The 26720-nt window shown below is 36.1% G+C and overlaps 1 long non-coding RNA gene across 1 annotated transcript; it reads left to right on the top strand.

Moving 5' to 3' along the window:
• The first annotated feature begins 341 nt into the window (after nt 1–341).
• LOC110351369 (uncharacterized) lies at nt 342–19963 on the top strand. Its single transcript, XR_002398714.4, has 4 exons — nt 342–592; nt 9694–9730; nt 15573–15676; nt 19651–19963. It is a non-coding gene; the product is annotated as an uncharacterized lncRNA (long non-coding RNA).
• Nucleotides 19964–26720: the final 6757 nt, after the last annotated feature.

Raw genomic sequence — 26720 nt, 5'->3', positions numbered from 1 at the left:
CCATCTGGGAGAACTAGTGCAATTGTCTATTGTGCAAGACAAAACATGGCTAATGACATCTTCAAAGCTCCTTAAGGAGCCATGCTGTGCTGTTGAAAGGGGCCAACTAGAACAGCTTGATCTGCTGTTTTAGCAAATGTACCAGCTCTTCACAGTAAGTTCACAAAAGCAGTCAACTGAGTGAATGAGTTCTTTGAGATGTCACCTGTGAATATTACACTTGTGTGAAGAGTGCATGGTTAATTACTACTAGTGAATAGTAAAATTGCTACTAATGAAAGGTGAAATTAGCTTAAGTGATTTGCTCCACACCATCTTCAATATCTCTGGCAGATGCTAGGATAAGATCTACTTCTTCAGAGGGAACCAAATTATAGGAGCTGCACATTAATTTTTTCCTTTTTTGCCTTGTTCATTTTTATACTAACTAAAAAAGGACAGAAGCTATACAGATAGAAGCTTTTTCTATGTGCTCCTTACTTTTTCTCAGAATGTACTGATCTTATGCTCTGAGGGAGAGAAGGTCCTTCGGAGAAAAATAGCCTGCAATCGTAATGAAAGCTGTATTTGTTATTGTCCCGATTCTGCTGAGGTAGGTAGATGTTATCTTGAGTGTTTGGTTTATTGCATCTCATTTTAATGCTATGAAAGAGGACAGTCTCTACGGGAGCTGCCAGCCAACCAGAAAATCTCTTTATAGAAGATCCAAGACAATCCAATGGATTTCTATATTGTGAAAGTCTGGTTATTTATTTCCTACATGAATAAAACCTAATGAAAGTGAAAGTGTTTTAGTGAAATCTGTCATTTTTGAGTGGTTGTAAGATCTAGCTTTATTTAAAAAAATGTTTGCACTTCTTCAAAAAAGCTGGTGATAATTGCATCTAGATGATAAAGAGGAACTTTTTGTCTTCGTGCAAATGGTAAATAATTTTTTCAGCAGCCTCTGTTTCTTGGGTGTTCAGGAATTAAAAGGAAATCAAGACTTTCAAAACTTGTAGCAGGCAAATTTGTTTAATCCATGTCACAAAAATTGCATAAGCTTGCCTACTCCACTCAAGTCCTGCTTCCTGCTGTATTTTTTCTAGTCTAAGCCACCCAGTACATTGTTCGTGAATGTTGGCAGAGTTAGCTCTACTGTGTCTAACACAACTAAGAAATGACTTTTCCTTTATTAGGTACAGTTTGACTAGCTAACAAGGAAAAATGAAGAGTGTGTGTCTTTTGTTAGGTCCATACATCTTCCCTACTCTTGAAGAATCCTGTTAAACAGTGGTGTTGGTTAGGCTTTTTAGCTGCTAGGTCTCTCAGTCGAAAATTTTGTATTAGTCATGTGCAACAATTTTAAGAGGACAACATGATATAGGGTAAGAACAGTATAGATTATTCATTATCAAAATAATGTGAACAAGATGAGAATATTCATCTGGAAGCAGAAGAGTCATCTGTCACCTTGTGAAGGACCTTTTCACTTTCTCCTAAGCTGCTCTACTTAATATTTAATCTGAGTTGTCACATGTTCATCTCTGTGAACTTCTGCACAGCCAGGGAGCTCCCTAAGAAGGGCCACTCAGCAGGTGCAGTATGCTTCTTTTCCTTGTGTCCTGCTAACACATGTGCTGTCCTTGCTTAAGGTGAGGGGAGAAATGCCTCAAAGACTTTATCAAGGGTTATTAGGTTTTGGTGAGAATAGATCCCTGCTATCCCCAAGGTAATGCTGCCCACTACTTTTATGTTAGAGTCTTCGCAGCAGAAAGCGAAACGAATTTAGTGCTTAAATAAGGAAAAACAAAGACAATTTTCTTTGCAAGCCTTCTAGCATTGTGGTTTTGCCTTTCATTAAAGAGGAGCATAACAATCTGAAATTTATAAAACCATTTCTGGTAAAATATTTTTACATTCTCTTTAATATTCTCTGGGGTGCATGTTTAATAATAGTATATATTTTATAATATTTTTAATGACTACTTTTTATATCTAGTGTTAGTAGTACACTTGCTTTGTGCAGGAGAATTTAATGCTGTAAACGGTTGTCTCCATTAAAGGAGAACCTAGGAAAGCATGCCTTTTTGATAGCAATTTGACATAATCTCTTTCTCTTCTAATTTAGATTTTATTGATTAACACATAGGACAGTTACCTGCCTCCTCCCCACCACCCCCCTACACTCCAAATCCCATATACCCCATATGTTACTCTGGAGTATGTAAAAACCTTCCAGGAGTGTTTTACTAATGCCGCTTGCATCCATCTTATGTTGTTTACTCTTCACATTGTCTTCACTGAAGGCAAGTTTTATTTATAGCTGGTTTCATTTTGATAAAAGTCCTTTAGAAAACAAATATCACAATTCCCTCTGTTAGGAAGTCATGCATCAGAAAAGGTGCTTTGCACTTAGAGAATAGTGAGGTTGACAGTATTTTATTATTATTTTATTTTATTTTATTTTATTTTAGATTTTATTTTATTTTAGATTTTATATCTGAGTTAATTCCAGACGTTTAAATCTTGACGAAAGCTCTAATATGCAGAAATGATTTGGTTTCATGGTAGAAAGTGCCATTTCACCTGGAGAGTGTAAATTCAAAACTAGATGAAATGTGAACGGTCTTTTAAAACAAAATCAAAGATAACCTTAATGATTCTATGATAACAGAAAGAGTCTATTAGTATTTTAAATGGTCAGCTTTCTCTTTGGACTATAGAAAGAATTTCATATTTCTACTTATTTGTTACTAAGTACAGCATACGCTATTCAGAAAGGTGAGAAGACATGGTATAATGCGATTTTTCTGAAATAATTGCAAGCCAGCAATACAAGACCCTTCCTAGGAAGCTTTATATGAGCTTTCAGGATGCTCAAATTAATCCTAAAAAGGGAGATTTATATAAAGACTCATCTTAGGTAAATAACTCAAATTAGTTGATTTGTGTAAAGTGTTTCTAGAACCTGTAAATCAACAGAGCTGGAAAAAATCAGGAGGCAAGCAAGTGTGAAGAAGCAACCACATGCTTTAGATTAGGAGTATTAATTTTTGTATCTTGTTAGTTGTGCCTAAATTTAGACGCATCTGTAAAACAGGCCTGATGATTTTAATTTAATTGGCTGCAATAGGTGTGAGGGGTCCTCAAATGCCAAAATTAGGCACGCTGCAATCATATGCATGCACACAGAAAGAGGCTACGTTTTGACTTACACTGGAAAGTAGCTCTCATGCATTAAACAGTAAAGAGGATGAAAGCAAAACTAAGAATGTTCTTTTGGTCTATTTGGCAATTAAATGATGCATTTATTGGTTTTTATTCCTACTTGGTTTAGTGGGATTGTGATGAAAAGGGAATATTTCCACACATTTATTGCATTACTATTATTCTTATAGGAAAGGACTTAATGCACTATCACTAAATTTTATTCCAAGAAGCAATGACATGACTTTCTTGCCATGATGAATAGAGGACTTGCTTTCTGCTAAAGAATTGTAGTGATTGCTGCTAATCTGTAGCCTCTCACTCTAGGTTCATCAAAGCTGCAAATGCAGGAAACAGCATTCACATAAATTTTGAACTAGTAAATAAATATCTTTATAACTTTTAAGTGTTGGCAGACATGTTTTTAGATGAACTTTATGCTCTGTTTACTATAATTCATTTGTTTCTCTTTGTCCTCACTTGTCTTCCTGTCCCCATCAAATTGAAATGCCAAGGAAAACACTGATTCTTTGATTGTTATGGTGTGTAAAGAGTTACCTTTTAATTAGGAGGCAGATTTTCATGTGACTCATTAAATGGCTAGTGTTTAGTGCTCTTGTTCATTCACCTAGCCCATGCTCAATGCATCATGCTATACAGTGGCTGCGAAATGGGCTGGATTAAATTCCCAGGTTTCCATTTGATTTCCAACTATCACTAGGCATTGTCTCCAGACATGAGTTATATTTTTTGTTCTCGGCTACAATTAAAAAGCACATGGTATTCTACTCTTTCTGCTTAGTTTGTAAGACAGCAAAATATTAATGGATAAGAATATTTTCAGAAAAGTAGTGGTTGCAGTTATTCTAAAATAAAGTATTGCTAGCCTTATGCATCAAACTTCAGATAACCTTGACAGCAACACAGAGCAGATCTGAAAAGTACTAATCGAACTCTTATATTCTTAAGTCATTGAACAGATACGCATGTTGGAAGATAATGATCTAGAAAAACACTTAACTCTCCTTAACCTCCTTTGCTACATAGGACATGGGCTTTAGTTCTGCTGCCTTTAGTGGAGCATGTGCTCAGAATTAAACGTGTTTGGGTTCCCTTGTTCATTGAAAATCAATGTCAGTATGTATTTAAATATAATGAGACGTTTAGTAAGAGGCAAAGTACGGTTAGTTCAGTTGTAAATGGGCTGTATTTCAGTACTGTCTGTGGTCATTGCAAGTTCAGAAAGGTCTTTCGTGGAGCTATGAATTGCAGCTTTTTGCTTTCCATCTATTTTCCACTTTCTGTTAAACTAATGATCTGTGTGGAAGCACTAATGTTAAATGTTAGTAAAGTAGTAACATGACTATTTGAAGATTTCTTTTTCTAGGTTACTTTACTAAATGAAATAACGGTATTAATTGATTTGGTGCTATTTTACAGTGAAGAAACTATCTTCAGGAACTGTATAGATACTGTGTTTGCATTGGAGGTGGGATGGGGGACATGTCTTCTTTTTATTTACTCTAGCTGCTCCCAAGGAATGGATGCAGAAGGGATGCTCTTACGCAGTTGAAACCTTTAGAGGGACTTTCACTAGGGTATTAATGCAGCTGTGTAACCTAAGTATTAATTAAGGCCTCAAATATTAGCATAAGGTGAATGTTCTCAGTAATGCTGCTTTTCAGAATTTTCTTCTCTGGATTTTTTTCCACATTTCCACAAAGTCTGTTTTCCCCAATGGCACATTTAATATTTTAATTTCATGTTTCCCCCCTCTATTTATATTATTTCTTTTTAGGCACCTTTTACTGTTAAGTTTCCCCGTTATTCCTGAAGTCATATTTTTAAATGAAAGCAAAGGGTGCAGGAGCATAATCAAAAGATCTTTTTCTTTACCACCTCCTCCAAATATGTGCGTGGCTTTGACAAGTGGGATGGCAAACTTACTAAATGGCCATGGCACGTAAAATGATGTAGCATGGAATGAATCATTTTTAGCAGCCCTGATGAAGCAGGAGATGTTCTCATATAACCGGAACCATTTACCCGCTTCTCTTCATTACATCAGCGCTACTCTGTTCTCTACTCTGAACTCTGAGAGCTACTTAGCCACCCACATGTTTAATCTATAGAAATCATTCTGAAAATTGTATTCCTTACTGTATATAATTTGATATGTTTTATCCATTTTATGTCATCAGATAATTCATATTTATTTATTTTTAATGAGACCATATATGTTAAATCGGAAATATATTCAATGGTCTGGATTGAAGTTGTAAAATTCTGCAAATTCAGATTTGAGTCTGTGCTTTAAATATGGATTTTATATTTTATGTCAGAGATTGTAATTTGGTTTCAATAGCATGTCGTATTTCATTTATTGGATATAGTGTCTTCTTACTATCTTTTTATTATGAAAATAGTTTAATCAATTGTAGAAAAAACCACTTGCTTAATCTTCTTTTCTCTTAACCTTCTGTAAGGACAACAAAATGAAGTCTTACTATTTCAGAATATTAAATGTGCTTTTAAGAAATGTGACCATTTAAAGATGTACGTGACAGTTTTTGTATTGACTTTTTAGTGAGTATTCATAGATTATTTGTATAACATTTTTTCCTGCTCTATATTTTTAAACAGTTTTCCACTTAGCCTATAAAATGCTTTAACACTCTTGTTTGCAGCAGTTGTGGTAGTCATGGATGTCACTGGTGACAATTCCTGGGAATTAAATGGGTTGCCCATTTCTGCTGTACCTCTGAGCCTGCATCTGTAATATGGCCTGCAGGCCATCCAGACAATGTGTCCATTCCCTAGGGCAAACTCATTCTAACTGGAGCTGCTTCACCATAGCAGGCAGTCCTAGCAGGCAATCCATAGCAGGATTGTAACCATCCTCCATGGCGTGGAAAAATAAGTAAAGTGAGTTATTATATTAAATTATTATATTAAAAATAATAACAAGAGGAAGCTTATCCTGAAGTCAATGCTACAACTATAATGCTCATGCTCCTTGATTAGCAAACAGCGTATTTCTACATGGAGCATAGTCAGGGCAGTTACTAAAGTACGAACAATCCTTGACATAGGATGTTACGAAGGTTACAAGCCTCTGGCGTAACTTAGCTGTTGGTGCCCTATATATACTTGTTTCAGAGGGCCTTTTGAACATCATCTTTCCTTGGAGTCTGAAATTTTTAACTTGGACAGACACAAATCTTTTAGGGCAGTCATACTATTTCATTTTTTTCATGTGGTGTAGAAGAGTGTGAGAATGGATGACTATATATTCCCTGCTTCCTAATTCAGTGGCTTTTCAGAGAGAAAATATACCTAGACATGTTCCCCCCAGGCATCTAAATAAGCAGTTTGGCAACAAAAAGTTGTGGTCTGCTGAGTGCATCTGGACAATAAGCGCACACTTCGTAAAAACAGTCCTACAACTGCCTTTAATCTGTCCTATATATGTGCCAAAGGCTTACCTTTTCCTTTACTAATGTTTCTGTAATTCAGGACTGTAATTCACTTGGGGGTCGCTGGTGCTCTGTCAATGTTTAATTGTTCTAATTACTTAATTATCTGCTCTGGTGAAGTGGTAAAGCCTTGACATTTCACATTTTCCCTAGGAATATGCATCTGTAATATCTGTAATCTGTTGGATATATCAATCTCTGTATTTGTTAAATACAGGGTAAAATGATTTAGTAAACCCAGTCTTCTAGTGATGATGAGTTTATCATTAGTAATTCCTTTTACTGGGCCACTTGGTCACTTTTTTTTTTTTTTTTTTTTTAGCCTCTATTATGTTTGTGAGGGGTTTCCTCTTTAAAATGAATCTTCTTACCTTTCAATTTGCTGGTGAAACAGAAAGGCTAAAGAGAATATGTTGGGTGAGATTTTTGAAGGCTAATTCAATTAAACTAGAAAGTTGCTTTACAGTGAAAGACAGGTGAGAAACATGGCCTCATCAAGCAAGGAATTTATCTTGTATACAGACTGTTAATTGTGTATTCAGGTATCATAGCAGTCCCTGGTGAATGATATGGTAGGGAAGAGCTGTAATAGATTGAAGCTTTGTATTTTAAAAAAATATATAAAAAATAAATTAAAAAAAAAAAAAGGTGTTTTTCTGTAATAAGTTTTTGTATGCACATTGTCTGATTTTCATTGAAGAAGCAGAGAAAGTGAATTCCAGTCAAGCTTTCGTGTAGTATATATCTCTGTAATAAAAAAAAATAAAAATGAAGAGATGAGGATCTTAAATGCTATTTACTATTAAGAATTTTCTTAAATGTGTCTTTTTTTTTTTGTTTTTCTCTTACTTATCTAAGACTGGGAAAGAAAATGTTAGTATTTACATAAGTATTTTTGTTAGCTGGGCAATGCCAGCTGTTAAATGAAAGGAATTAGAGAAAAATGCATCAGGGCATAACTATTCCTTCAGTTTTCGAAATTAAAGTGACTCTTGGAAAGCTGCAGAAGACGTTAGCTTTTAGTACAGAAAGAAGATTGGTAGAAGATACTACAATTCTACTACTAGTAGCAAGGTAATGCTTGTACACTTATTGTGATGGGGCTAAGTACCATTTATTCTCCGTTTTCTTTTACTGAAGGCAAAGGAAGAGGATCCTTTTATTTCATCAGTAGTATTTACTTGGGTGATAGCATTTGGGAGGGTGGAGGGAGACAGGGTGGTACAATAATCAGTGCTTTACAAAAATAATGTACAAGTTCCTTTGAGTAACTTGGACAATTTCTGTTTCTGTAGCTGTAATTATCAGCATTCATGAAACCAACTCAATAAGGTCCTGGAGATCTGTGTTCCTCCTCACCCCACCTCCCATGTGAAGGGACTGTGATCCTGTTGTAATGATAATTACAAGTTTTGGCTTCATTTTAGCAACCTCTGTCATCACTTCACTGATGTCCAGTAAAGTGTACACTTTACTTTATTATTATGTACACTAATAATAAACATTAAAAATAAATCTACAGGAGCAGAATATAACTTCTTTCTAAAGCTACAGGAGCAGAAGAAAGCTTCTTCCTACTAAGGGCTTAATGCAGAAAATTGGTTGATTATCTGGACACAAGAAGTCATACATGTATACAAACAGAATAAGTAATGCCAGAGAAGAAACCGGAAAACATAAAATCCTCCAGCCTCCATCAACACTGTGATGATTCAGGCCTAGGGAACATGTTTCTTGATGTTAGCTTTAATTTTCTATCTTTCTAAAAGCGTGTGTACTTTCTTGATAAAGCTCTGGACTGGGACTTGGTAAACATGAACCAGAAGCTTATCTAAGATGCTGAGAGATTTGCCAAGGGATGCTGAAAAAGCCACTCATTCAGTCTATTCTGTATATATATTTTTTTCAATGTATTAAGGCATTATGTATTGAATTACCTTCTAAAGAATGTCTACAGATGAAAAGTCTTTATTGTAATATAGATCTTATTATTGCCACAGTTTATTACATTTTAGAGTATGTTTTTGTGAAATTAAGCTATCATAAATTCAACAGGCTAGCTGGGTTCCTGACATAAGGGTGGGACTTGTTGTGAGACACAGAAAGGATGAAGAGCAAATTTTACTGTTACTGTTCTAGGCTGGTGAAGTTAGAAATGCATTTAAGCTTCCAGGTCTTCCCACGACTTGGTCAGGGCAAGTCTTATCAGACACCAGCCCCCATCTTCTCTGCAGTTTTATCAATCTGGGGAAATGACTTATGGGTTTCCTTTTCAGCTTCCTTACCCTGCATAGCGTAGACATGCCTAGAAGATGTGGTTTTGTGGCACAGCCAAGCCTGTGATACCCTTTGTGACTTGTGAATGAGGCAGCCCACTCCTAACTGCCCTCCTACTACAGCTGTTGTGCCAATACAGATTCCTGTCTGATCTCACAATATGTCAGTTTAGGGAGTTAAACCAGCATAAAACTATTCATGGCTAACGTGTGTGGTTATTTTTTCTCCTGGTTAACGTTCTCATATTGACTTACCTTGGATTCCATTTCAACCTGAACCATGCCAAAATGCAGAGAAAAGCAGTAAGCTACATTTCTGCATTCTTTTTATAACAAGATCTGAAAATGAAATTAAAAAAAAAAAAAAAAAGATATTGAGGACAGTTCTATTTAAAAAAAAAAACTTGCACAATCATTTTTTGTGCTTGCCTATTAAAGCAAAACCTATGTGAGAACAACTTTTTCATAATCCATAATGAGACTGTATATTAGGAAAAATGTTATTGAGAGGGTAGTAGGCCAAGTACAAGCCTTGGAAGGCATTTGTCCAACATAAAGTTATTTAGTAAGACACTTTCACCTTTGAACTTCCTTAATATAATCTTATTTCACAGAGTGGAAATGCCTTTCAGGGATCTTATGCTCAGTAATGTGAACACATGGACACGTATCTGATAAAGTGATGGCATTAACTACCAGTAACATGACACTAACAACCTCATTTTGTTGTTTGCATCCTTCCTGTCTGCCAGGTGTAGGAAAGGAGGAGGAGAAGGTGGCCAGTCACAGGTGGGTTTCTGCAGAACAAGAGAGACTGACAGAAAAATGGTAGGCTACCTACAAAACCTGATCTGTTTTCTAATGGTTCTTACCCATACACCTGCTGGTGTATTCTTATTACAGTCTGCTTATTTCCATTATCTGTCTAATTTCTTAGGGGGTGCTATGCATGGATCTTACAAGGGCAAAGTTTAGTAATACTCTGAAAGTAACATGACTGCTAGAAGGAAGGATCCTTCTCGTATACTGTATATGGATTAAACTCAAAATAAAGACTTTTTTTTGAAATAAACAAAAATAGTTGTTGCTAAGCATAGTCACTATATACTCCCTGAGAGGACGTCAGCAAAATCCACAGAGATTTATCTTTTCTTCTTCTTTTTTTCTTTTTTTTTTTTCTGAAAAAAATGTTCCTTGATTGCTAATTACTATTACAGTTTAGTAGACTGTCCCTTCCCCAGCTCTCCCTTTCCCCAGCTTTGCTTTAATTTTTGCTTTACTTAGAAAATAATACCCTGAATTTTCTTGCAGTATTTTGCGCTAGCAAATTAGCCAACCAAAAACATAGTGGGAATAACTTTAGAAAAAAGATGAATATTCAAAAATGCTGTGACTTAGGGGAGCTGTGGGAATGAATGCCAATGGGTACATTTTTATTTTCTTTTGTGCTGAGTGCAGGAATGATTCATTTCGCTGTTGGTTAAAAGTCCGTTTTATACCACTACATAAATTTATATATTCACCGCCAGGATTCAACGTAGCATCTTGGATATGATTGTGATTTAAGAGCTTGCTTTAAAAAATATGAAACTTGTTACCCTTCAATTGCACGTACTCAGCAAGGCCACCCTAGCAAATGGGTCAAAAGAAAATCCCAGCTCAGGGTATCCTTATATATATCTTCCCTGTCTCCTGTACAGTTTTTAAATTTGGGTGTTGCAAATGGCCTCTAGCTTTAGAAGGGAGAAGAAAAACAAACCAAAGACCTGAATCAGTAGTATGCTCTTATACCAATGCTTTTAAATTTCATGATTTCAGAAGCTGGAATCAACGCCACAAGACTAGATTGTTGATGATAAATTTATTGTATTTAGAAAGCAGTTTCTAGCAAGACACCAAAAGAGCTGATATATAGTTTACACTGGCCTTTGCAGCTAGCGGTGCTATGATTTACATTGTCTTCTGTAACAGTGCTGATTTTTATTACGTGTGTAGTTTGTTTTAGCTTAGTAGACTAGAATGAAATTATTTCAATAAATAGGCTCTTTTAATTACGAGATTTTCTTTCTTTCCCTTGACATGTAGTTATAGGGTTATAGGGATTTTTTATTTATTTATTTATTTTTTTGGAAGGGTAATGGTTTTGTTAGTTTTAATCTAAATTAGTTATCTTTGCAATTCCTTCAACTATGCCAAAAATGCTGGATTTTCATTATAGATGCAAACAAATCTGTGAGAAAGCAAATGCTTTGGAATAAAGCCTAATTGTTATGGCTTCATCTTGCAAATGAAAGATGTGACTTAAACTCTTCTTTCAAAGCTGAGATTTCCTTTGAAACAGTGTTTCAAAGTGCACAGAACTTGCACACTGAGCAACTGCTTAGATTTCTCAGCATTTCTGGGCAAAAGGTTTCGTTTGCCTTGGTCTTGCAGATAAACATGGTTTATACTGCCAAGAAGGGAGCTGCTAAACCCTCTTAGCATGTGCGCAGATGGGGAATTCTGCAGCACTATCGAGTAGGTTGAGAATTCCCCATGGCAGTGACTGGGGAATGCAAACACTGAGATGTGTTGCTCTGGGAAAGTGGCAGCACTTCCACAAAAAAAGATACTAGTAGCTATGTGGGTGAATTTTTATCAGTAAAGATAACAGCTTGTGAAGATCTCTAAGACATGTTGGATGAGAAGAAACTTAATTTTCTCAGATTTATAAAGGCAAACTCTGGTTAGACTTCATTTTAGTGTGCCTTAGAGCCTCAGTGTGATACTCCATGACTTGTAGCTAGAGATTAGTCCCTGATTAAAAAGCATGAAGGTGGTGTTATAGGTTTAACACCTTGTCTACTTCTGATACTGCATCAAACTAATTAGATCAATTCAACTTTGCTTCTTCTGAAAATGTTTGGAAGAATTTAATTTGCTTATCTTCTATTTGTTTTGAAGTTACATTGTCACAACTGGATACTTGCTTTGGTTTCAATTACAGAACTTAAAATTTAGTAAGTACCTTGAATATGTGGTGGTGTTACATTACTGGACAACTAAACTCACCACAACTGCTTTCATACTTCACCTCTTCAAAGGAAGAGGGGGAGAAAATATGATGGAAAAAGACTCGAGAGTTGAGATAAAGACAGAGAAATGGAGGTTGCTCTACAATTACCATAACAGGCAAAACAGACGCAGCACAGGGAGATTAATGGAGTTTATTGCCTATCACTAGCAGATTAGAACAGTGAGAAACTAAAAGCAATCTACAAACACCTTCCGCCCATCCACCCTCTTCTACATCCTCCCCCCAAGAGATGCAGAGGACCAGAATGGGGCTGCGGCCAGTCCCTAATGCTTCATCTCTACCTTTCCTTCGTGGTCACTCCTGGCTCACTTCATGGACCCTACTCCACGTGGGGTCCCTCCCACGGGATGCATTTTTCCCAATCTGGTTGTGCATGGGCTTCCCACAGGCAGCAGCTGTTCAAGAACTGCTCCCATATGGGTCTGTAGCATGGGGTCCATTCATCAGGAGCAAACTGCTCCAGCATGGATCCCCCACGGGCTGCAGCTCTAGCCCAGGGCCTGCTCCTGTGGAGGCTCTCCATGGGCCGCAGCTTCCTCCAGGCCTGCTCCACTGGGGGCTCCTCCACAGGCTGTAGCATGGAGATCTGCTCCATGTGGGACCAGCCTGCTCCAGGCTTCAGGGGAACTGCTGCTCCGTGCCTGGAGCACCTCCTGCCCTCCTTCTGCACTGACCATGGGGTCTGCAGGGCTGGCTCTTACTCCTTGTTCTACCAGCTGCTGTAGTGCAGCAGTTCTTTTTCCCCATCCTTAAATCTGCCCTCCCAGAGGCCCAACGAGCATTGCTCACTGGCTTGGCTCTGGCCAGCAGTGGGTCTCTTTGGAGCTGGCTGGAGCTGGCTCTGATCTGACATGGGGCAGCTGCTGGGCTCTGCTCACGGAGGCCACCCCAGCAGCCCTCCTGCTATGAAGCCCTTGCCACATAAACCCAGTGCATTTCCATGAATAATTACACTTTTCTGCCCTGCTTTCTTAATAGTTTGTTTGTATTGAGCACGGTTCATTTTCTTTATAAAGGAAAACAAAGCATGTTCTTTCCCTTTAGATAAATGTCCTTCTTTTATTCTATAGGCAGATTCTATTCCATGTCTCTTCTGTTATTCTATAGGCTCCCCAGGGAAGCAGTCATGGCACTGAGCCAGCTGGAGTTCAACAAGTGTTTGGACAATGCTCTCAGACATATAGTTTGTTTTTTTTGGGTGGTCCTGTGTGGAGCCAGGAATTGGACTCGATCCCTGTGGGTCTCTTCCAGCTTGGGATATTCTGTGATTCTGCTTCATTCCATTTTAACAGATCTCCTTTGTTGAATGTCTTTAACGGATCCAAATGAAAGATTTTAATATGGTGTTGAAAGCGAGAAGGTGTGAGAGGGAATTAAAAGATTGTTAGCATACAGCAAGTCACTGGAACTAAAGATGCTTTGCAATAATTTCCTTTATTGTCCCTTTGGGAAAGAATTGTATCTGCTTGTTTACCTAGAATGCTCTTAGCTCATCCCTCTTAGGATTTAGTGGGTATTGAAAACAGCAATGTGTAGAGGCCAGATATATTCTAGAAGGATAAGAATGCCTGCATTTTGCCATGGGAAGTGGAATTATATCTCCATCCTGCGCACAACAAGCTATTTATCATGCTCAGAAAACAGCAGTAGGTAACAAACTTGAAACCTTTGCAGCTAGGAGACCGTTTATATCATCCCAAACATTATTTTTGTGAAGAAATGATTCTCACCATCATGTTATGTTGTGTTCCAGTGGAGTGCTTCAGTCATTTTGTATTATATTTTGTTGCACTTAATTTATGTAATTGATGTACAGTTATTGAAAATGAAACAATACAGCTCTGAATTCCCAAGTTTCCTTTATCTCTGTTTAAGATCATTTAGTGTTTATTACAAAATTGTTGACCCTTTTAGGGGAAAGATCCCCAGCCTGTCTGGGGATCAAGTGTTTTGTCTTAGAAGTAGATCAGTTATGGGGAGTATGAGCTGGGGGAGAGGCCTGAGGGCTTCTGACCAGTGAGGGATGAGGAGGTTTAAGCAAGCTGTTCTGACTCAAATTGGAGGGATTCTGATCCTAAATACTTATGAGAGACTTTGAAAGAAGGTATGCCTTTCAAGCAAAAAGCCTTCAGAATGGAATCCTAATGAGCAGGTATTTGGTCTTTTGAAAAAAAATCTCAGTTTAGGCATATAGTGTCTCAGTCTAATATCCAGAATTAAATGCAAAGCTCTGTAAAAAGATACTGAATCAAAGTCTTTGTGTCAAGCCACCAAATCAGAGGCTGCAAGAACAGTCAAGGTCACCTAAAATAGTGTTCCCCATATGTTTAAAAAACAGCTTCTTCCATGGGAGCAGTTGCTTTTAAATTAAATTAAAATAAAATAAATCCATGTTAAGGATATAGAAGTAATATGAAATGAACTTAATGAAATAAGTTAAAAAAAAAAAAAAAGCCAGTTATATGAAACAGAGAATGACTAGATAAACATTGATGGGAACAGAATTAATAGGTGCCTTGTGAGATCTGAAGTATGAGCAGGAAATCAATGAGATTCAGTGTGGAAAAATATAGCCTATTGCACCTGTGGCATAATAATTCATAATTCACAGATTAAAAACAAAGAAACAAAAAACTTAGACCCTTTAATGGATGATAGTAGTACCAACAATTATAGCTGAAAAGTGAGGACACAAGAAAATGTTGTATAACATGGTGCCACATATATTTATTCTCATGAAATAACATTATGATTTTAATCACTGAAAAACTTGTGTAGCATGTGGTCATAGAAAATTAATGTATTTATAGATGATGCCTGAATAAAGTACTAAAGGCATTAGATTTGTGAAATGATAGTTTAGGGATCAATACATTCTAAAAATATGAAAGTGGTAGTATACTTTGTTTTGCTTGGCTTCCATGCAGGATGTTAAGGCTGCATTTAGGTTGACCACTAAGAAGAGGTTCCTAATTGTTGCTTTTATTTGAGTGTTAAATAAACTACAGAAGCAAGTCAGTTGTTTAAAAACAACTTGATGATAGCATTAACAAAACTGCGGATCAAAGGACTTGTAGAAGTTTCTTTTATTTGAAGGGTTAGGAACTGCATGTCTTGCATTTTGCAGAGTAATAAAATGAGTGTCTAAAGGTCTACTCCAACTTCCACTTCAAATCAGGGAAACTTTAAAAATTGATCAAGCCTTTGAAAAAAATGACTTCTCACCTATCCTATTCTTCAGAAAATCTCCAAGGCTGAATTTTCTATAACCATCCTGAGAACCTTATTCTACTACTTTACCACACACTGTGAAAATTTGTTTGGCTTATATCTAGTTGAAGTTTTCCTTGTGTGCTCATCACCTCTTGTCCAATTGCTGTGTCCACCTGATGATGAATTATAAGAAGATAACTGTCTAACAACCCATTGGGTAGCTGAAGACCACAATTGATTTCTCACTCAGTTTTCTCTTCATAATGATATTTCGGAAACCTGTATTTCCAGTCTTTATGTATTCATCCCTTTTGGTCCATTTCTTTGTGATTTGTCTACCAGGATGCTGTGATAGACTGTGCTAGAAGTCTTGCTGACATCAGGATAAATGACTTCCATTGCTTTCCACTGTTCTGAAGACCCAGTCACTTCATCGAGGAAGACAGGTTGGTTAGATACAACTTACCCTTCGTGAATCTATGACGACTGTTCTCTGTCATCTTCTTGTCTTCCATTTGCCTTTGAATGTATTCCATGTTTGAATGGATTCCATGTTTGCTTGTTCTACAATTTTCTGAGAGACTGAAGTGGAGCTAGCGGCCTATAGCATCCCAGATCCTCCAGGTTTATTGTTCTGAAGATAGGTATAGTATTTGACTTTTTTCTAGTCATCATGGACTTCTAGTCATCAAGTATTTTTCTGCTTGTGTTCTGATGAAAATTTGAGTTATTCTTTATAAAATTGATTTACCAGAAACTGGTATAATTTCCTATGAATTAATGTAAAAGTGGTTGGGCTGGGTTAGTTCTAATGTCTTTCTAGCCCAGTGACTGGGACCAGGAATATACATCTAAATGTGAATTTTAGAAAGCAATTGTGTAAGTGTACTTTCCCTGAATGTATATCCCAGTTTTGAAGAATTTTTAACTTCTGTTTTGATGTCTGTATTTCATAGCCCTCAGGAATTTATCCCTTTTGAATCTATCCCAATTTTTAATATCCATAGTATCTAGTGGCAAAGAGAATGTTGATGCTGAAATGTTTCCTTTAAAAAAAATATTTTTTTTATTTCCTGGACTAACTTTCTGCTGAAACTATGCCTTCTGTGAGACAATGTGAGTCAGGATGTATACCATACACTGAACTCTTCCTGAGGAGTCTTTGCGATGCATCTTGAGAGACATTTAATTGAGAGGCATTGCATTGTAGGGGAGACTGGGAAAGCTAGCATAGCATATTTGTTTCCACAGGTAAACATAAATAAGTAAGGTATTGTAGTTTTTAAACAAAGCCACTCACACAGATTCCATACTAACCTGGTATCCCCTTTTCTGTTGCTGAGCTGCAAAAGCATATTTGGGGGTATCCTTTACTTGGACCATATTGCTAGATTTTGTCCTAAACTTACCTAGATTTGCCTATTTCAATGTTAGAATAGGTACATCTTTGTCTACTTGACTTCCAGTCCTAGCTTTACATTGTAACACTACAATGAGATTACAAACATGAATTTGAGAATTGCTACTTCTTAGGCCTGAAGATGTCCCAGTGCTCTTTGAATAAAAATTAATATAAGTAAAGCAGACCCTTTTCCTTAGATCAGTGCTCTGCCCTCCTCCTCCACCCCCCCACCCCCCCCCATCTTTCTTGCTTTCAGAATCTTCATGAAATGAGCAAGGAGGAATTTTAAGGTTTCTTCAAAGCGAGGTTCTTGTAGACCATCAAGGGAATATTGATGATTTAGGGAAGTATTTCCCCCCCGACTTGGTTGGAAGGGACTTGGGACTTGGAGGTTGATTCCTTGTTCCCTTAAGCTTATGTTTCTTTCATTAATAACAGAGGGGAGAAACAGTTAATAAACTTCTGTAAATACACGTGTGAATTATGTAAATTACATGCTAACAATAATGGAGAAGAATTCATATCCTTGCGTTATAGGACAACAGTTGAATTATTTTCCTGTTCTTTTTTTTATTATTATTTTATTTTTTATTATTATTTTTTGCACAGTTTAGAGGAGTCACTGTCAAGCATTCTCAGTTCTTGACTGTACCATTGTCGTGGTTTAACCTGGCCAGCAGCTAAACACCACACGGCTGTTCACTCACCCTCCCCCCTCCCTCTCTGGGGTGGGGGAGAGAAACGGGAAAGTGAAGCCCGTGAGTTGAGAAAAAGACAGTTTATTAAGACAGGAAAATAATAATAACAACAATAATAATAACAATAATGATGATAATAGTACTACTACTAATAATGTATACAAACAAGTGATGCACGATGCAGTTGCTCACCACCCGCTGACCGATGCCCAGCCTAACCCTGAGCAGTCCGGTCCGCCTCCCCCAGCTAGTCACCCCTATATATTGTTTAGCATGACGTCAGATGGTATGGAATACCCCTTTGGCCAGTTTGGGTCAGCTCTTCTGGGTCTGTCCCCTCCCAGCTCCTGCTGCACCCCCAGCCTGCCCGTTGGCAGGACAGAGCAAGAAGCTGAGACGTCCTTGGCTTGGTGTAAGCACTGCTCTGCAACAATTAAAACATTGAGGTGTTATCAGCACTCTTCTCATCCTAAGCCAAAACATAGCATTCTACCAGCTACTAGGAAGAAAATTAACTCTGGCCTAACTGAAACCAGGACAACCATATATAAACATGAAAGGACTGAAGTAGTTTGTTATTTAGTGTTGCAGATATATTTTAATAGCTGTGGTGACAGATAATAATCCCATTGTATTAGGTATGCACAGTTTTGTAAGCACATGGTTTTAATGTTGCTCTAGCCATGTTTAGTCAAATAGATGCATAGCTACATATTTGTAAATGAAAACATTGGTTCATAATGTTCTTTTTACATTCTGGAGATGTTGCTGGTTGCCAGCTAAATAGCACCAACCACCACTTAGAATGGAACAAAGTAATTGGAGTTCTTGGTTCTTCTTTGTTCAGCAAAGAAATTTCCCCAACCTGCTACACGCTGGTGGGTGCAATGTAGTCCTTTCTTTTAAATATCCAGCTACTTCAGAAGTTCTCCTCTTTGTTCTCATTTTGGTATTCAGTAACTGAATATTGATATGTTTCCAAAATATAGAGTTCCACATCTGTTCTTTCCTGCCAAAGGCCAAGAAAAATTTCTTGCTATGTGATATGATCATCATATGGAAACTGGCCATTTCACAGTTCTCAGTTGCTGAATATAGTAACTTCTTGCTTTCCTTTTCGTATCACATGTTCGGAGTGAGGTCGCTGTTCCAGGATGGAATACATTGAACACTGATAATGTGACTGAATGAAGTATATGGGAAATTAAAGGAAGTATTTGCCATATGCGTATGATTGCACATTATTTTAAATGTGTGTAACATATGCCGACATTAACTCTAATAATTTTCCTTCACAAAATTGTCTTCAGATTCTTATCACAGTTTTTCAAATCATGAAATATTGTGAAGTTTCTACTTCTAAGTTGTATAAGAGAAGAAACAGCATGTATCAGATACATTTCAAAGCAACTCTGTCACTGGGCAGAGGAATTTTAAAGTCAAAAGCACTTTGTCAGATTACCTCATTCAAAGGTAAAAGTGTTCTGGTTCACGGAATAAATATATTTTTAATAAAAACTACATCATATATTTTTTTATCTATTTGTGAAAAGAGTCTAGTTAATAGCAATGAAAAAGTGAAGTCATCTGTTTTTGTATGTATTTACAGTAGCTAACATGCTCTGAATAAGTACTTGTGGAAGCTTCCAAAGGGGTGGCAATTACAAGCTGAAAATAGTTTCTAGTATACTATGATACTATGTCTTTCGTGCTACTGAAGTGCTATATTTATATATGGCTTGATTTAGCTTTTTTTTTTTTTTTTTTTTTTTTAAATAGTAGAGCACATTCAGTAGTAATGCATTTAGTACATATTTTAAGTAATTTTCCTTCAGGAGACTCAAGGTACATGTCAGTTGTAAGGTTTAGATCTTGTGTCTTCATTCACAGAATTGGCTCAAGTTGTGCTAGCAGGGTATTGTTTTCTAGCAACTTTTTAATGGTAGCACCGGTAGCTTTATTTGAAGTAAAAGAAAAAACAAATGAGTCTATATTTTTCCTAACATAGTTCTTTTGGTCAGCTCAAGAGAGAGGTCAATTTATTAGGCAATCCATTTCTAGCAATTCAAGAAAATGCCCGTTGGTTTTGATTCATCGTTAGTTTGTTATTATTTTAACCATTGATTTATTTTAGCAGAGATTTCAATCAAAACTCCTAATTACTTATCTTGAAGATAATTACATTCTATCAGGTTCTCTTTAATGTTATGTAACTTTTGGTGAATGTATAAAAGATGAAATATTTATTTATTTATTTTATTATTATTATTTTTTTTAACGGTGTACTTTGTGCTCCAGTAACCTCATTCTTTCCATCTAGCTCTATTTTTACTTGACAACTGCAGGAATGATGTTCCCAGAACGAAGAAAAATGGAAAGTTAGTTGGATTTTGACAAGAGTGGACCAACCAATAGCAAAAATAATTTACTTTCTTTTGACGTAAATGTGTCAAATATTGAAAAGTATTTGATTGCTGCCAAAGCTAGAATGGTATTAAAAACTTCATATTAACTTACACTTTTCCGAAAAAGTTCACTTGGACTTTTATTCTAGGTTCATCTATGCAGTGCTTTTTTTTCTAGGTCTTATATTAATGAATTATTTGGCACTATTTTTACATTTGGCTGTAATTTTTCACTGGAAAATATTTTTATACTAAATTTAAGAAAGTGTTTCACTACATTATTTATATTGTTACATTTTTTAACAATTTATTTGCTTGATTTTTTTTCATAAGCAATAAAATACAGAGTTAATGTTTTTCACATCAAAGTTTTATTTGCTTTAATGAGAACAATTCCTGTTTAGCTCTGTTTCTGGAAGCTAAGACTGAAAAAAAGAAAGTCTCCTTAGGTCTTCCAGATTCACTTCATAAACTCTTTGGAAGATTTTGATGTGTCTGCCATTTTTTTGTGCTTTCACTTGAAATGTTCTTAGTGAGAGCTCTGCTGTGGATTCCATATTGAAATATTTACTCAGATAGATATCTCGCTATTTAAAATATTTCAACTGCATGTTTTCGTTCCAATTGTTTTTAGTTTAGTTACACATATAATTCTAAAGAATGTCAGTTAGAATCATCATGGGCCAAATTACATTCTATTTATCTGAATTAATGTAAATAGGTAGGTTTGTAAATGGATAGACACTCGTGCATCTTTTGTGATATGTATGCAATGCTTGTTATACCACAGTCTCAGGAAACACAAACAATTTTAAACTAATTCAGTTGGAGGAAAACCACTGACATTTCTAAGATTTCTGTTGTAAAACTGAAGTCTTCTGATTGGTTAAAGTGGGTCTAAATTTGTCCAGGGTGCAAAAAGGTAGTTTTGACGTTTCTATCACTTTTCTTCTTTTAGTGCTGGTGTTCATGAGGTTGAAAACATTGTTTCAGCAGAAAAAGATACTGGGTTTAGTCTGCTGAATCTGTTCTTTTATCTGACTTATATGTATAATATATATGTATATTTTATCTGACTTATATATATTGTGTCAACAAGGGAAGGAGGATGAAGGAGGAAACTAGGAAAATCAGAAGTGAGATAGCTGGTACTTTTATATTTGTCACCACTCAGGTAGGTTTAAAGTGATCCTGAAATTACAGCCTTGCATCCTTCTGTCCTTTTCTCAAAGCATACCCATGTATGTATACCCATGTATAAGAATTACCTTTATATTTACTCACTAGTTCTGGAATAATGCTTCAATAGGGAATGTATCATCATTTCCCTTTCCTTAACATTTTTTTTCCTTAAAAAAATAAAACTGTGTTTTGATTGTAGCAGCACAGGGGTTATTGGAAAGTAATTTGAAGTAATATGGCTAATGATGGTACAGCCTCCAATGGTATATTAAATAGTGTATATGGGGAATATTTGATCTGTGGCCAAGGAAAGATTACAAAGCATTATTTATGTACCAGGAATTCTTTGTGTTAAAATTAGGTTAACATTGGAACTTGATTCCACAAAATGTGAGAGTCATGCTAATCTGTGTCAAGATAAAATAATCTGCAGAGCAGCACCATCATTACAGAAGGAATCTTTTGATATTTTCCTGTTTATGAAGGAAAGGTAGGGGTTTTTTGCTTGTTTGTTTCTGTTTGCTTGCTTGCTTTTGTTTTAATCAGAAAACACCTGTTTTGTTATTTTAACATATTTTAACATCCTCAATATACTCAGAAAACCCTAATGTACCAAAAGTTATAGCATTAAAAGACCAATGTTAGAGAATAGTTGCTTTCTGTCTTAGATGACATATCATTTACTGAAAGACAGCCGGCAACCTCTGTGGTCACAACAGACAATTACTGATAGGAGTGAAGCACTGGTAATATCTCCAAGCAGTAAGCAGGAATCTGTTGATATGACTGCCTGTCATACTTGGTACAAAGGTAAGTTTGCTTACTTTTTCACTCTCCTCCAGTCCACATGCAACTTTTATTTTATTATTATTATTTTTTAAATCAGTAATAATTCCCCTTCATTAAGTATGCAGAAAGCCTTTGGAGAAACTTTCAGTCTCTCTTGAAGTAGGACCATATCCCTAATATGTTGTCAGGCCAAGAGATTATGGAGAAAGCTATCCAAAGGCATATAAAACCGGGGTATCAGCTGTCAAGATAAAGTTTGTATCCTTACTCTGTGATATACTTATCACTTCATTCTTGTGGGGAAGGCTCTCTAACTTTTCTAGAATGGTGTAATATATGGATTTTGACAGCTGCTTCTTTAACCACTGCTATGAAGCTGACCACTGAACTTCTGGTTTCCTGTGCATCCATTGTTAGTCAAACGTCAACCTAGATATATGGCTAGCCTTCCTTGATGTACTTTAACTGGCATTAATTAGCTTGTTCCAGTACAGTCGATTAAATACATATGCATGCACAGATTCTGAGTTATTCCTAATTTTAATTAACATTTTTATGAGTGATAGGTCTCTGAATTTCTGTATTAGCTATTAGAAGTGTCTAGGTAGAGAGTGTGTTAAGATACCAAACCAAATTTATTTCAGGTTTAATCTTTGATGCATTTTTCCTGAAGTACAAAAACAAAAACAAAAACAAACAAACAAACAAACAAACAAAAAAAACCTTGCAAAAAATCTTGCTGATTATAGACTTTTTATTGACACAATACTACAATATATTTGTTGGATGAATATATAGGTGAAAGAAAATTGACTTCATAAAAATGCATGAATTTATAGATCTTGCTTCTGCTTGTGTGGGCAGAATACCTTTTCACCTGAGAGCCTAATATTGCTGGTATTGGTCAGGCCATTCAAAATCACAGTGGCTGAGACGAAAGGAAAATGGCGGAGTTTCTTCCGGATAAGAGCTTTCCCCAAACAGTTCTCTTGTTCTTGGCAACCTGCTGCTGCCATACTCTTTCCTTTGGCATTAAAAAAAATAATTTTTTAAAAAAAAAGAGAGAAAGATAATTTGATACATTAAAATGCTTTTTATATTTTGTATTGAGGTGAACATTAATGTCTGGAAAGAGGAAAATTCTCTTCTGTAAAATTCCCCTCAGTTGTTCATGCTGTTTTGTGACTTGCAGTGCTAGTGCACAGTGGTGGAGCATAGGGCTTCCAAGCCATCAGTAGTTTGCTTGTGTTCCTGTGCTGTGAACAATTATTCAGGTAATTGTCTTATCCTCAAGAAAAGGACAGTGAGTGAAAAGCTTTGCCCTGCAAACAGCCCATACATGTATGAAATACCTACACGTATATACACTTACATGTATTTTGTTAGAGATGATTTTTTTGTGTGTGCGTGTTAACTGATCTGTCCTTGATCCTAAAACGAGTATAAGAATGGATTCCACAAGTCATAATTTGGGTACATAACCTGTCTTATGTTTAAATCTCTTATTTAATCTCCTATCCAACTCTTTTTTAGAAATCTTTGTAAATGTAAGGATTTGAGTGTTAATGAAGATATATACCTATTTTTTTTCTTCTGTTTGTTTGTTCTTGTCTTCTTTTTTAATGTCCTGGAAATCAGATTCCTTTGTCTTTCTGATTATTTCCCATATTAAAAGGTTAAATATTCAGAAGGAAATGTGACCTTAAGTGGTTTATTTCCCACCCCCCAGGAATTGATTTTTATTGAGAAATAATCCTTCTGTTTTTCCTCCACATACATAAGGGCTTATGTCTAATCTTGGAATCCAAAGCCTCTAAAATTGCTTTAGATTTATTTTTATTTTTTAATTTTCTTTTGCAGATTGGCATGGCTTTCTAACATCCTACTCAGTATTGCTTAAACTGTAGTATTAACAGTAAACATCTGAGAAAGATGAGTTGAGATGTTCAGAACAATATTTATTTAAAAAAAAAAAAGTTAACATTAGTTTCTCTAAACTGATGATTTTGTCCTTATTTGTTTCTACCACTCAGTACGGAAGAGGGAACAAGGAGAAGCTGTATTAGGTGATAAGATGGATAACTGAAAGTTTTGCAGTGTTTATTGTGTACTTTATTCAGCTGGGAGTAAACCTTAGCTGAACTCACAGAATTTTAATGGACACAAATTAAAAAGGGATCTCTGAATTAAATCCAAGGTTATGATCTTTAAAGCCATAATAGCAGACTTGGCTGCAGGCTTCCTGATGTGTTAGATTTAACACACTCCTCCTACTCCCTTGTATTTTCTTCCCTCTTCTGTCACAGTCAGCTGAAACACTAACACCTTTCTGCTTCTCATTGAGGTAGTGTACTAGGTTACACACCCAAGCTGAAGTTCTATTACTTTCTTTTTATTTTCTGTCCTGTGAAATAGATAAGCATCCCTGAATACTGAGTAGCAGTTGAGAGCTGCAATTTACATTTACATAATTCTTGTACAGCTTCTGAATAGGGGATGCAATAACACCGTTCCCAATGCTTTCTCATGCATGTATAGTGTCTGAGTATAACCAGTAGTTAAGTGAAGTCCTTACTGGGCAAGATGATATGTCTACCTGATTTTGGTAGAAAAGTTGTAAATACTTTTTGGTATAAAAGTTTTGGTATAAAAGTGTAAATTGCAGTGAATGTGCTGCTACATGCCTTTGGCACCTTTCCCCTAAATGTAACCATTTCCAGTTATGAGTTAAATCATGTCTGCTTCATATTCACTGAGAATATTTTTTTACCTGTTCCCCATCCCCCCACCAGTTGGTTTGTAGAGACACAGTCCCAGTGATATAAAATGCTTGTCAACAGAACTGGCTAGCTCCTGAATGACATCAATTTCAAACACAGGGAAGGTCATTTAAAAATACACTAGAACACTATCAATCAGAAAGGACTGAGCAAACAAATAAAAATATGTAGTATTTTTTGTTCCGCTTCGTGCTTTATTTTCTGGGCCAGTCCATAAATTCGTAAGACTTTAAGTCTAGAAGAGATTATAAAGATCATTTAATCATTAGCACAATCAATATGCTTTGCTTTCACTGGATGAAGAAATAAAAAATGGACTTATTTAGTAAATGCCAGTGTTGGCTAACAATTGTTTTCTGAGTTTTTATGAGGGATTTACATTTGAAAAATCCTCTGCTGTTTTTTGAAGTCCTGGCACAGGGGCACAATTAGGCGGAAAGCATTATTTTATTCTCTCTCTGCCTCTCCTTCTTTAATCTCCATTAATGTTTGGTTTTCTCTGCATATAGTTTCTGGTATGTAACAGCTTCTCTAATTTCTTGTCAGGATTTCCTGGGTTATGTTCAGTCATATGCTAGAGAGAGCTAGAAGTGCTTCCCTTGAAAATCTCATCTGGAATCAATAGTTTTTTTCAGAGTTGACAAGTTGAATCTAACAGCCTGATGAACCCACTTATGAAATTAAGGTTATATAATACATATGAGTGCTAATGATGGGAAAGGTATCTTACTGGTTCTGTCTGCATACAAGTAATAGAAGGTTATTAGGCATTTCTGATGTTTTTCTTAGAAGTCTGTTACCTGAATTTTGGCTAGTAGCTTCCATTCTCTCCAGCTCATCTTGCTAGCCCCTTGCTGTAGTTTAGTTTCCATGGACAAACTGAGCAGCTTAGACAGGGGCTGCTCTTTGTTCCTTCTAATCATTTCGATTTAAAACTGTGTCTAATGAATTATTGTTACACTTGTGTTTTTGTTTTTTTTTTTTTTTTTTTTTTTTTTGTACTGTGATTAAAATGAGCATAAAGCTGTGAACTTGCTATCCTTGGATGTTGTCCAATACCTTCCTCAAAACAGGTCTAACCATTACAGAATGGATTTTTCTCACCTTGTCACACTTGCATTTACTGTTACATCACTTAGGTTAAACAAATGCTATGTCAACATGGATACAGCATGCAGCTTTCAAACTTGCTTGTTGTTTTCAGATCACAAAGTTAATATCCATTCTAGTCTGCTTTTGAATGTTCACTCTCCAAAAGGCAGTTTTCTCAAGCTAGTGATAATTAGATACCTGGTTAATGTGCTTTGTATATTTACGGATTATTAGGATTTAATCCCAAAGCGACAATACTATCTCCGCTGACAAGCAGGATGAAATCCCCATACATATTCTACTCCATTAGTTTTCCTAATCATTTTAAGCCAACTGCTCTGAAGACTTCTGGGTGAAATTCCCATAAAATTCACCATAACTTTACTTTCCCTTCCCCCCGTTTGTTTTTGTTTTCTCTTTCTCTTTCTCTTTCTCTTTCTCTTTCTCTTTCTCTTTCTCTTTCTCTTTCTCTTTCTCTTTCTCTTTCTCTTTCTCTTTCTCTTTCTCTTTCTCTTTCTCTTTCTCTTTCTCTTTCTCTTTCTCTTTCTCTTTCTCTTTCTCTTTCTCTTTCTCTTTCTCTTTCTCTTTCTCTTTCTCTTTCTCTTTCTCTTTCTCTTTCTCTTTCTCTTTCTCTTTCTCTTTCTCTTTCTCTTTCTCTTTCTCTTTCTCTTTCTCTTTCTCTTTTTTTCTTTTTCTTTTTTTGTTTTAAGAAGTGTGGTGGTTATCTTTTTTTTGCCACCTTGGACATTTCTGACCTGTCCACTCTATATCCACATTGTGGGACGTTAGTTGGAAAGTTTCCAATCTTGGTGAACCATAAGGATTTTTCATGCCAGAATAATGAGAATGAACCTGCTGCTTGTCCTTAGAGACACTGTAGCATAACCTGTGAATAAATGTTATGGAAGAGGCTAGCCATTGCATTTTTAAATTCCGCTTTGGTTGGACAGATAAGGAGAAAATAATTCTCAATATTTCTAAAGTCAAAAAAAGATGAAAAACAGTCAGATAGCCCCTGGACATAACTTTAGAAGCAAAGGTAAGAATTTGGGTTGTTTTCAGGTCAGAGAAAGTACATAAAGAATTCTTGAAATACTTTGTTAACATCGCTTTACCACTGACTAGCATGTGAATACAACATG

Source organism: Anas platyrhynchos, chromosome 2 (genome assembly GCF_047663525.1).
Source record: "Anas platyrhynchos isolate ZD024472 breed Pekin duck chromosome 2, IASCAAS_PekinDuck_T2T, whole genome shotgun sequence".
Classification (NCBI taxonomy): Eukaryota; Metazoa; Chordata; class Aves; order Anseriformes; family Anatidae; genus Anas; species Anas platyrhynchos.
The sequence above is the reverse complement of the archived record's forward strand: the minus strand, read 5'-3'. Positions and strand labels throughout refer to the sequence as shown.